This window comes from Cnephaeus nilssonii, assembly GCF_951640355.1.
Source record: "Cnephaeus nilssonii genome assembly, chromosome: 20".
In the NCBI taxonomy this organism is placed as follows: Eukaryota; Metazoa; Chordata; class Mammalia; order Chiroptera; family Vespertilionidae; genus Cnephaeus; species Cnephaeus nilssonii.
The window spans coordinates 26,937,985-26,950,874 of NC_137091.1; the positions used below are offsets into that span (position 1 = coordinate 26,937,985).

General features: G+C 38.9%; 1 long non-coding RNA gene across 1 annotated transcript in view; it reads left to right on the forward strand.

Moving 5' to 3' along the window:
- LOC307092707 overlaps positions 1–12,890 on the forward strand; it is an 82,382-nt gene that overhangs the window by 39,830 nt on the left and 29,662 nt on the right. The window lies entirely within an intron of this gene.

Sequence of the window (12,890 nt, forward strand, 5' to 3'; positions counted from 1 at the left end):
AGGAAACAAACAGCCCAACTTAAAAATGGGCCAAAGACCTTGGCAGACATCTCACCAAAGAAGACATACAGAAGGCAAATAAGCATGAAAAGATGCTCCATATCATATACCATTAGGAAAACACAAAACAACAATGAGATACCACTACACACCTGTTAGAATAACCAACACTCAGAACACTGACACTAAATGCTGGTGAGGATGTGCAGCAGTAGAAACTCTCATACATTTTTGGTGGGGATGCAAAATGGTACAGCCATTTTGGAAGACCGCTTGGTGGCTTTTTACAAAATTGAACATAGTTTTACCATATGATCCAGGAATTGTGTGTCTTCATATTTACCCAAAGAAGTTGAAAAGTTTAAATCAGCTTTATTCATAACTGCTCAAACATGAAAGCAACAAAGATGCCCTCTAGTAGGCAAATAGATAAACTGTGGTACACCCAGACAGTAGAATACTATTCACTAAAAACAAATGAGCTATCAAGCCATGAAAAGACATGGTGGAACCTTAAATTAATATCACTAAGTAAAAGAAGCAAGTCTGAAAAGGCTACATACTGTGTGATTTTAACTATATGGCATTCTGAAAAAGACAAAGCTATGCAGTCAGTGAAAAGATCAGTGGTTGCAGGGTGGAAGGTGGGGAAGAAGTGAATGGCCAGAACTCAGAGATTTTTAGGGCAGTGAAAATAGTCTGTGTGATTTCATAATGATGGATATATGTCATTTCCATTTTTTCCAAACTCATAGAATGTACAACACCAAGAGCAAGTTCTAAGGTAAACTATGGATTTTGGGTGATTATGATGTGTCAATGTAGGTTCATCTTTGGTAATGTTCTGGTTAGTGATGTTGATTATGAGGAGGCTATGCAGCTGTGGGAAACAGGAAATGTTTGGTAAATCTGTGACTCCTTCTAAATTTTGTTGTAAACCTAAAACTATTCTAAAAGTAAATTCTTTTTTAAAAAGAGATAGAGCTGTGTATTCAGATATAGGATGATCTCTAGGATGTGATGCTGAAGTAAAGAAAGCAAATCATAGGATGAATGGTAGAATCTGATCCCTTTTGTGTTTAAAAAGTGTTCATATATGCATGTAAATCCATGCAAAACTGATGTGAAGGGCTCTTAGCAAGGAGTAGGGAAAGGGATTATTCGTGTTTTAAATTATGCAATTTTGGATATTTTAATCTTTCACAACATGAATATATCCCCATACTATTAATGTAATACAAATTTAAATGAGAAAAGAAATGACACAATTTTACTTTCTTGTTATATTTTTTTCTGCTAAAAATAAAAAATAATACTATTCTATTTACAGTGAAAAATGGGGATTTAGAAAGAATGAGGGTCCCTGACTATGTTCCTCCATAAAAGGCATCTCTCAATACTGACTCACATTTTCAAATAGGTTAGGCGATGTTTTGGGAACAGCTCTTCGCAACAGTTTCTTGTATCTGTGGGGGACTTCCTAACTGGATTCCACCCTTGAGCCAGATCTAAGGGGCCTTCATTCTCTAGGTTGGCAGTTGGCAGTGTTTGCCCAAAGGCAGGCTGACGTCCTAATCAGAGTGCTTTGCCTGTAGCACTGGCATTTCAGAAACACTGACAACCAAGGAGGAAGCAGCAGATAAGCAGCATATCACTGGCCAGAATGGTCCTTTCTATTGCTCAGGTTAAACTGAAACATATGCCCAATTGTGAATTTTAAACAGTGTTATCAAGATGTTTGACAGCTCATCCAGGACTATAATACAATTCTACTGAGGAGAATACAATGAACCTCAAAAATTTTCTATATATATCAGTGAATGAGAGGATTTTAGGTATAGCTGCCTATGGGATTGGTGTGTGTATACACATGCATGTGCACAGACACAGTCACATAGTTACATGTATGTGTGTGCATGTGACAGCCCCAATATAGAATATAGTATGCTGTTTTTCTTGGAAACCATGAAAATATTTCCCCAAGATAAAATTTTGACTTCTAAGCTACATTCCCAAGGGGGCAAGGACCAGGTAGGGGTGAGGGAGTTAGGTAGGTGTGCAGGAGATAGCATGAAAAGCAAATTATGGTTGTGGTTATGCTGTATAATGATTTAGAATTTCTGTTCTATATACCATCCATCCATCCACTCAACAAGTACATTTTATTTGTTAAAATAAAAAGCACATGCTCAGCCACTGTTACTCAGTGGTTGAGCATCAACACATGAAACAGGAGGTCAGGGTTCAATTCCCAGTCCAAGCATGTGCCCGGTTGCAGGGCTCCATCCATGGTGGGGGTTGTGTGGGAGGTGATTCTCTCTCATTATTAATGTTTCTTTCTCTCCCTCTCCTTTCCTCTCTCTGAAATCAATAAAAATATGTTAAAAAACCAGAAATAAATATAATAAATTATTGAATATTGAAAGCAACTTAAGTATTAACCTTTCATGAAACTGTTTTTGAAAATGATTCCATTCTGAGAATCTTTAAAATTTTAATTTTAAAACAATTAAAAATAATTGTGTTTATGGCCATAATTTTGTGTTCTTGAAAGGAATAGCTTAGATAATCAAGTTGTTACCAGTTCCTACATCCTAGGTGAGATATGGGGCTGAGGAAACTGTCAAAGTAGTGTTATGTGTGTGGTTTTGTGTGTGTGTGTGTCTGTGTGTGTATGTGTATTTGCATGTGTGCTGGGGGTGTGTATGTGGGGGGGTGAATGTGAGGGGTGGTGAGTGAAGTGAGGATGGGAAAGGCCAGGATTAAATCAAGAGCCAAAGTGCGAGCCTTATTTTTTCCTTCTTTCCATCCATTCCTTTCTTTCTTCCTTTCTTTTTTCTTTCCTCACTACTTCTGCCTTCTCTTCTCCTTCCCCATTTTATTCTGTCTCCCTTTTTTACATCCATTGTTCTGTTTTATTTCTGTCCCATTTCCATTGTCTACAGAGTTATGGAACTTTTTTCAGTGTTTTATTATGCTTTTAGAAAGCATCTTTGGCAGAAGAGAAACTCACATGAATTACTACAGTGCTTCAAGTCATGGTTGTTCTAGGAATATATCCCAAGTAACTCTGATAGGGAACATTCTTGAACAATTAATAAGTTACATTAATAAGAATCATTATGAAAATAAAACAAGTATGTTTTAAAAAACACTTCTACTTCCAAAATATCATGTTTTATTGGAATTATCTTCATTTACTTAAATACAAAGAAATTAAAATAATATTAAAAAGTGTAGCATTTAATAAAGTCTCAGACTCCATCTTCTCAATTTACTTTTTCCCTTAAGAAATACGTGAATTCAATTGCGACATTAAATTCTCAAAGTTCACTTGTCTATTTTTAGTGCCTTATTTATTATTTTGTTGTTGGTTTAAAGTAATAAAAGGAGTCCAGCTGGCATGGCTCAGTGATAGAGTGTCAATCTATGAACCAGGAGGTCACAGTTCAATACCCAGTCAGGGCACATGCCCAGGTTGTGGGCTCCATCCCCAATGTGGGGTGTGTAGGAGGCAGCAGATCAATGACTCTCATCATTGATGTTACTATCTCTCTCTCCCTCTCCCTTCCTGTCTGAAATCAATAAAAATGTATTTTAAAAATAAAATAATAAAAGGAATTCAATGTGAACAAGTTTGAATTGACAACAAGAATGGCCTAATGCCCAAGATACATTAATCAGATGCCAAACTAGAGCATCCTAAAAGTATCAAAACTAATCAAAGCAAAGATTTCATTGTATCTTAGTGTTTGCCATTGCTCTTGCCAGAGTACCCTAGTGGTTTGTGTTGGTTGTTCAGGAGGCAGAATAAACAAAGTGAGCTCAAGTTTATTAAAATCTCTGACCTTCAATTTCTTCTGTAAAATGGGGATAGGAGTAGTATCTACTTCATAGGTATTCATACTATTATGAATACAAAATAAGAAAGAAATGGGTATATGAAAATGCTATGTAAATATTATTCATTGTTCAGAAGAAACAGAGGTTCATGTTCATTAAAGGTTTTGCTCTAAGTTTCATGTTTATGTTTCTAATTTGTGGTTTGATGGCAGCAGCCATGGATATCCATTGAGTTAATGAAACCTTGTCATGTTACTGAGTGAATAATAATATATTCTTTTTAAAATTTAAATGTCTATAGTCACTATCTTAAAAGAATGTTTTTTGAGGGAAGACCATGTATTATTATTCATCTTTACGTTCCTATCACAGTGCCTGGTTCATGGTTGATGAATAGTAAATACTTATAGCATGACTGGATCTATAACCCCATTTTTGGAAAGGATGGTAGTCCAGACCTTAATTGAACAATAAATGTTTGGGAATCAAGCACACAGAGTCCAGAAGAGTACTCACAATGATGCTTTCCTTTGTCTTCAAGTTGAACGGAAGACATAGGTGGAAGCAAACTTTGGTGTGACTCCCCTTTTGTCTTCAGTAAGCCCTCAGACTCTCAGGGCTCTTAAGGTCTTCAAACATAGGTTTTGGGGGTACCCCACATACCCTGTCTCCAATCATCCTCTTTGTAGCCCCTCTCTCTTCTTCCTCCCATCCCTATCCTTTCTGCTCCTTTTTCTTCTCTTCCCAGGGACCTGTTTTCCTTGGCCTCATAGCAGCTTGTTAATCATCTAGTTCCATTTGACTCCACTTTAGAATGAGTAGTGGTGGTGATGGCGGTGTTGGTTGTAGCTTTTGATCCCAACAACTACACCTTTTTTATTGCCCATGTTGATGTCTTCATGACATAGCAATTGTTGTTGTTGTTTTTTTATGATGCTAATAGAGCCTGTTTTTTCTTCCACATTGAGTTATAATACCTAATTTCCCTTCTGGTACCCAAGCTTAATATGTGCCATGCCCTAGGCCTAGAAGGAGGATAAGGTTGGGGTCAGGCTGGGAGAAGAGAAAGATGATTCCATCACAAATGAATGAACATACTAACATTTTAGCACAGAGCTTATTCAATTAAGGTTTAAAAATTTGTTCCTTTTATACAAACTACCAGATCTTTGATTATTTTCAGTGGAAGCTGAAGTAACCAGTATCACTGAGATGGGAAGAAAGATCTTTTCTGGCAGCTGAAATTAAGGAGTCACAGCACTGAGAGTGAGTTGTGTGGGATAGCAGGCTCATTGGCTAGTAATTAAAGGGTCAGAGAGACATCCCAGTGGAAGAAGTAAAGGGGAGAGGCTGGTCTAAGATGGTGGTGATGGCTGGCAGCTGAATTTCTTGATAAACATTTTCTTCCTCAAAAGACTTCCCAGGAGCAGCACAAATGGGGACATAGGACAAAAATAAATGACCCAGAGAGTTAATCATATGCTTATCTCAGATGAACTAACAGGTCCCACATAGCAAAGGAACTATGGTCCAAAAGCCAGAATTAACATACATTTGTAACTCCCTGCACTAAAATATATATTTTTCCTACATTGAAAATCAAGTCAATTTAAAAATAATATTCATTATGTCCCTTTAATCCAGAATTGAACCAATATGTTTTGTAATTAATATGGATACAAAGTAAAACCAGGTCTTCAGAATCTTTAAATTGACTTTACTGAATTGATATTGTATTTGATTCAGGTCTCAGACATTGGCTTGTGATGAAGCATCCTTTTCAGACACTCATTGTCATTGATGTCAGTGCTTTTAATAACTCTTACAAGTGCAGCCAAGGGAAGCCCTTCTCTCAGGATGCCTGTCTTCTCAACATGGGCCCTGGTAATTAGTGCTCAGGAAGCACGGCTGTGACATTCACAGTCTCCCCAGTCACTGCTGTCCTTGCCTGTCAGCGTTCTGACAAGGAGGGTTTGTCACTCTACAAGCTGGCTCCTCAACTTTGACATTTAGCCACAGTGGCTTACACTGGACTCCAGATATCTAGAATCTGGCCTATTAACAAGGCCAACACATACCCCTGGCCACTCTTCCCCAGGGCTTCCCCAAAGGCCAGCTTTGGAATGATGTTAGTGCTAGATTCAAAGGATGCAATCCTGGCTTTTGATTCTGGCCCCTTATTATGCAGGGATGGCCTCAGCATTAAGGCGATGAAAACAAATCTAACTCTTGGGAAGGTGAGATCCAGAGTTTGGTGGTCCCAAAGAGAGAGAGACAGTCGGGTATTGGCAGGGGCTCTGTCAGAACTGGGCAGGAGCTGGAGTTGGTGACAATGGTTCTGATAGTGTTTCTGTGGCAGGAGAAGCAGGTAAATGTAATTATTTGTAGACTCATAAATATGACTATTCTAGCTGCAGGACTTGTGATATACAAATGGAGGGGTGACCAGAGGACTGGGCAGTGTGCTGGATTCATCAGTAATTTTAGGAACATGTGACTTTTAAGGCTCCTTGGAGACAAGCTCAAATGGATAGTGAAATGTAATCTTATAGCAATAAAAGGAACCTGGCTGTTACTAAGATGTATTCATAATGATCAGTTAAACCTTATGATGATATACTTAATTCTGATATTTGAGAGATGTTACTTCACCAGCATATGAAAGAATTACTTTATGAACATATCAAATTGCTTATTTTCCCTCTTTCAGTTTTATGTGTAAGAGGACAATTGCATTCAAGTTAAAGAATACCAGTGAGCTTATGTTGTAAAGAGGGGCTATTTCCTTGGTATGGGGTTAGATGGAGTCTCTGTCCTCAAGTAGAAGACTGACTAATAAAGTCAACAGCATAAAAATATACTCCCAATAACAGATGTAGATAAAATATAGTGAACTCTCAATTGTCTGTGTGTGGCTTGCATTTTCGTAAGTTAAACTATGCTAATGAATACAAATCTCTCATGGCTGATGACAGATATGTACAGAATGAAATGCAAAGTTGTTGTTAAGTTAGATTAAGCCAAACACAAAAGATGCAAAATATTTTATAATGAAAAAAATTGGTTACTAATGAACCCATTGTTTATTCAGCAAGTATTAAAGAGCACCTACTATGTACCCTACACTGGAGATCAGTGGAGATGATTCCACGGAAAAGAGTGATCATGAAAATTCATCAGATAGCGAGACAGGTTGAATAATTCTCAGAGGGTGGTCTCAGATTAACAACATTAGCATCACCATTAGCTTGTTAGAAATTAAAATTCCCAGAATTCTCAGATCCATGCTAGACCTATTGAATCAGAAACTCTGGGGGAGTGGGTACAGAATTTGTGTCTTAACAAGTTCTCTAGTGGTCAGGGTTGAAAGCCATGACACTCTGAGCAAAAGTAACATTGCATAATGTAGTTGAGAGTGCGAGGCATTTCATTTGGATTGGGTGTGAAGGGAAGCTTCTCTGAAGAGCTGACATTTAAGCAAGATCTGAATGTCAAGAAAACCCATTCAAGGTTCCAGATAAAGGGAACAGAGAGGACAGAGACCCTGAGCTGGGAATGAGCGTAGCATATTTGAGGAGCAGAAATGTTGGTATGCCTGGAACATAGATAGCAGTGAAGGGGAGGAGTAGTTCAAATTATGGTCAGAGGTGTAGGCAGGGCTCAGGTGGTGGTGGCCAGGGCTACTTAAGTTTAATGGGCATAAAAATCACTTGGAGATTTTGTTAAAAATGTAGATTCTGATTCAGTAGGTCTGGGGATGGGAACTGAGATTTGCATTTTTAGCAATCTCTTCAGTAAAAATGCTGGTACTGGTCCATGGACCACAACTTGTAGTAGTAAGAGTGTAGAGCTTTGCAGTAGCAAAGTGCAGTTCAATACCAAAGCTCTGCACGTGTGTGTATGGGTGGCTTTGGGGTTATTTGTTTTAAATTCTATGCTCCTGGATAATTGAGCACTGACTTGCACTAGGGTCTTGTTCAGTGAGGGGGCTGTTGATTGAATCAGGTTGTAATTGGGGCAATTGGCAGGTTTTTGCAGTTAATTTAAAAGAGGAGAATAGATTAGTGCTGAGTGGCAGAATCTGGACAGATTCTTGTCACAGGAGAGACAAGGGAGAGTTTTGGACAAGGGACAGCTGTGTCATCCTCTCCACACAGGTCCTGTGCTCTTGGAATTCCTGAGCTGACCAGTGGGATCTTCTCTTTATCGCTGCATTTTGTTTAGGGTTTCTCTCCCTTTTCAACTCCTGTCTCAGTGGCCTTTAGACAATCTAATCATTACCTCTCCCCAAAGTCCCATTAGTGATACAAATTGTGCAGATGGTTAGGTGTGCTCTGCATCTATTATCTCCCTCCCCAGTACCGAGATGTTGAAACCAGCTGAGGGCCATTTCAGGTTGGGGCAAGGGCTGTGGAAGCTGTGTCCCCCAAAAAACACCCAAATTATTTTGGACCTGTTGGGAGTCTCTTACGTTTCCTAGCCTCCTTGTGCATTCCTGCCAGATTCAGTAGCCTACCTGTGCATTCAGGGCATCTGACAATGATGTGTCCCTGATTTCTCTTGTCACTGGGTTGTTTTCTTGTCCTTCTGTGTGGCCTTCCCATCAGCAGTCTCAGGAAAATGCTTCCTGGAAGTTAGTTTTTGCTCTTTAGCTCTCTGCTGCACCCTTCTAGGTCACATGAGCCAGAACCTTTTCCCTTGTCCTGTCCTGGAGCTTTTTTGCTCTCCGAGTACTAAGCATTCACTAAGATGCTCTACTCTTCCCACATTCATTCTTTCCTTTTCCCATTCAGCAAACACTTATTGAGGATAGTCTATGTGCCAGGAATTGTACAAGGCCCCGAGGCACAAAGATAAACAAACTTAGTCCTGTCTTCTAGGACCACACTGTTTAGAGGGAAGACAGAAAGATTAACAGCAGTTAGAATACTACAGCTTGAGAAGGGCTAGATGAGAGGAAGGCAGAAGAGGGGTGGAACTGGGAGGGAAAAAAAACACGTTAGCATTGCTGGGGGAGGTAGGGAAGGCTTCACTGGAATTTTGGCATTTGAATTGGTTTTTGAAGGATGGTCAGTAATAGGCAGGTTGCTGGGGTCTTAGATTTATAGACTAGGAGGGGTGGAAAGGATTCTAGAAATTACATTTTGGTCCACTTAATAATGAGCCACCCAGAGTGTTAGAGGACAATGTCATAGATTATTTAAATTCATATCATCTTTGCCTTGAGGCTTAAACACTGAGGTCTTTTTATAGTCCTGCTGCCTTGTATTTAAGCATAAAATACTCAGGAAAAATAAACACCAGAGTTTTTCTGTTAAAATTAGGCAAAAAAAAAAAAAATCCCAAAAAAACAAAAAAACATACAAAACACACACACACACACACACACACACACACACACACAAAACACACAAACAACAACAACAACAACAAAAAAAACCAACAACAAAACAACCCCACACTCAAAAAAAGAAATAAATAGGGTTTCACGAATCTCTATTTTTTTGAAACCTGAGAGACTGTATGCCCTGCTTCTCCTAAAAGATGATGAATTTGATATTTTCACTCTTGTATTATTTGGAATTTCTGTGAAGCATGCCAAATAATAACTGTAAATACATTATCCTAGCAAGATGTTTTGTTCCTGTTGCTGGTGAAAAAAATTAGCTCACTAACACTTCACCCTTCTCCCTCCCACTTCCCCCTCCCCAGTTATATTGTTCTTTCATTGGTGTGCTGCTCATCAAGATAATTGGCAGTTTCAATTGTTCTCTGTAAAAGTTGACACCCAGGCTGGGCATCCTGCCTGCAGAATGGCATTGGCTAAGGATGAATGGTAAGCTAATGAGCCTACCTGCTTTCTTCTCCCTCTCAGTCCTCCAACATGAAGTACAGTACATAGCATCTGCCTTAGTAATACAAACAGAGAGACATTGGAACTCCAGGGAAGATGAAGTAATTACATCCTTACCTGGATAAAAAATGAAAATGGAGAATTCTCAGCCTGTTGGTAAAAGGCACACTTATCTCATCATAGAGCATGGCCCTTGCACTATCTCTTTTTATGTCCCTAGTTCCTCTCTTAGGGTCTGGCCTGTGGTAGGTGCTTTCAAAATGTTAATATAATTGACTTGAATTTTATTATCCTTTGGACAGAAGCACCATCTTTATGTCTTTCTAGTTGGTAGAGCTCCTAGAACAGAGTTTTCTTTACTGAGTATCCCATGGCAGCTGCATAGACTTTTCACAGGAACTATGGAGGGCCCTGTTTCTTTACACTCATTCATTGTGTTCCCTTTTCTGAATCTTTGGGTTGCCTTGGTTTCTTGACACATTCTTTTTAGTATGATTCAGAAAACCATTAACAGATTTGCCTGTCCTTTCTTAAGATTCTCCTCTTTCCTGAAATAATTCATTGGTGACTGGGATGGGACATCAAAGATGAGACAGGTAGAAGGAGATATCATGACATAGCATAGATAAAAGTCTATTTCTCCTGGAGTATAAACACCCAGTGAAAGAAGTGTGGCAAAAATCGAAGAGATGACTCCTATGGAAGCTCTATGCCCTAACTAGATGGGTAAAATAAATAGGTCTGAGGGATTGAGCTTACTATTCAAAGAGCCTCTTGAACTTCCATAATTGTAGAATGTGGGACTGAGAGTCTTTAGGAATTCAAAATTTGTGTTTTTAAAATGAATATTGTATTTGTATTGTTCAGCCATAAGACTTAAAATGGTTTAAAGAGAATAGGGTTTTATTTTTCTTATGCATAGAAATCTGGTAGTATTGGTTCAGTGGCTCAAAAATGTCAGGACCCATCATTACTGCAATTCTCCTGGCCTTTCTCTGTTGCCTATTACCTCATATTTGTAAGAATGCTGCAATAGCTCTAGACCTCATGGTCATATTCAAGGCACGAAGAGGTAATGGTTTTGGCCACATTTGTTCTTTTTTTTAGGAAAGCAAAGTTTTTCTAGAAGTTCTCCAGACGACTTCCTCTGACATCTTTTTAGCCAGAACTGGATTAATGGGGCCACCCCCAGAATAAGGGGAGCAGATAAAGTAGGAACTGACTCCAATGCTGCTATGAACAATATTGAATGGCTGTTAGCAAGAAATAGGTAGAGAATGGATAGTGCAGGCAGTGATGGTGTCAACTACAGATGGAGAAGCATACCTGTACTTAACACTGGTGGACAAATTTTTTTAACAATACCTCAATGTTCATATGATACAAACAAGTTAATGCTAGATTATAATGCCAATTATTATGCCCAGTGCTGTGGCAGAATGTGAAACAGAGATAATTAGGCTGTTTTTCAGACTTTGGGCACCTGTAAGTGGCTCTGGTAGTCAGGTAGGATCATTCCAGTGAAGTATATCTGCATAATGAGAGGCGGTATGCGTTTTTGCATGTTACTGTTCTAGCACTTAATAGTATTGAGCTATACAGTAGACTTTTGTTTTTGTCCTGAGACTTTCAAGAACCCCCCAGATTTTTGAAAAGCACTAGTGAGCAATGAACTCACTATTGGTTCATTTGCCACCTAAGTGACTAATGCTGCACACAATATGGTAATTCACCGTGGGGATGATTCAAATTAGTGCCTTAGAAAGTTATAAATCACTACATGCCATAATCCTCCAGGATCTCTCACAAATAGTCAAAACCATGAATGTTAAATTTGCAAATGGAAAAATGCCTACTGTGCATTCTTCAAAATGCTTTTATGTCATCAGTAAAATATCAGATCATAATGACCATAAGAGTTTTCAATATTTATTTAAAAAATATTGAAATTGTTACATTTTGGTACTATTTTGTTTTATTAAGAGGCCATTGTCCTCTTCTACCTGTTGTCCTCAGGTATTGTTCCACCTGAGAGTGACCAGGCTGAACATTCAAGTCTTCCAGCTTGAATCTCTCCAGTAGGGAATCAAAATCTTGTTTAAAATAAATGGTCCTAGGATAGCTGGGTTCAGGCCTTAATAGGAGGGGTGGTGTCTTGGATGTAAAAGAGAAGAGTAAAGAAGGTGATCTAGTTCTGAAGAGAGATGGTCAACATTAGGGGAAAGGGCTGGGAATTGGGTCTAGGAGTCGCCCTTTTCCATTTTTCTCATCACTATACTATTGTCCCGCTCAAACTTTCCTCTTTTTTTATTTTTATATTTTAAACACAGTTCTTCATGGACCACATTCAGGAAAAAGAAGTATGCTAAGGTGCCTGAGTACATATATCCATAACCATTCTCATATTGATATCCATACCTATAGCTATATGTATCTGTTGGTATTAGGCAAAAAAAATTATCAATATATTTATACTTACAAAAATGTCAGGATATAGTATATCCTATATAATAAAAGCCTAATATGCTAAGTGTCTGACCATTCGTTCGACTGTTCGACCAGTTGCTATGACATGCACTGAGCACCAGGGGCAGATGTTCTGACTGGTAGGTTAGCTTGCTGCTGGGGTCCGGCTGATCTAGACTGGGTGAGATGGGCCAGACACGCCCTGGAGCCCTCCCACGGTCCCTCCCTAGCCTTGATCGTGCACTGGTAGGGTCTCTCGGCCTGGCCTGCACCCTCTCACAATCTGGAACCCCTCAGGGGATATCAGAGAGCCAGTTTTGGCCCAATCCTCGCAGGCCAGGCTGAGGGACCCCACTGGTGCAAGAATCTGTGCACTAGGCTTCTAGTATATATATAAGTATGACAGACTGGTGTTGCAGTCACAGATTTTATTGTCTAATGTAAAATATACAACTCTATGAGTAGAAGTCTATGCATTAATTTAGGCATTCCACTGATTCCATACATAATGTTCTCTTAGAAACTTGTGGCAAGTCAAATGTAAAAAACTTAAATATTATTACACATGGATTCTGTTACCAGAGAGCTGAAAAACATTCCAATATTTGTAATTACACCTTGCCTTTTAGGCATCATCTTTAGTGATTCATACATTTCGTACCTGTTCTTTCCCTTCAGAACACAGCACAAGGTTGACCAGCTTGAAGTCAATGAGCATCTGATTGAG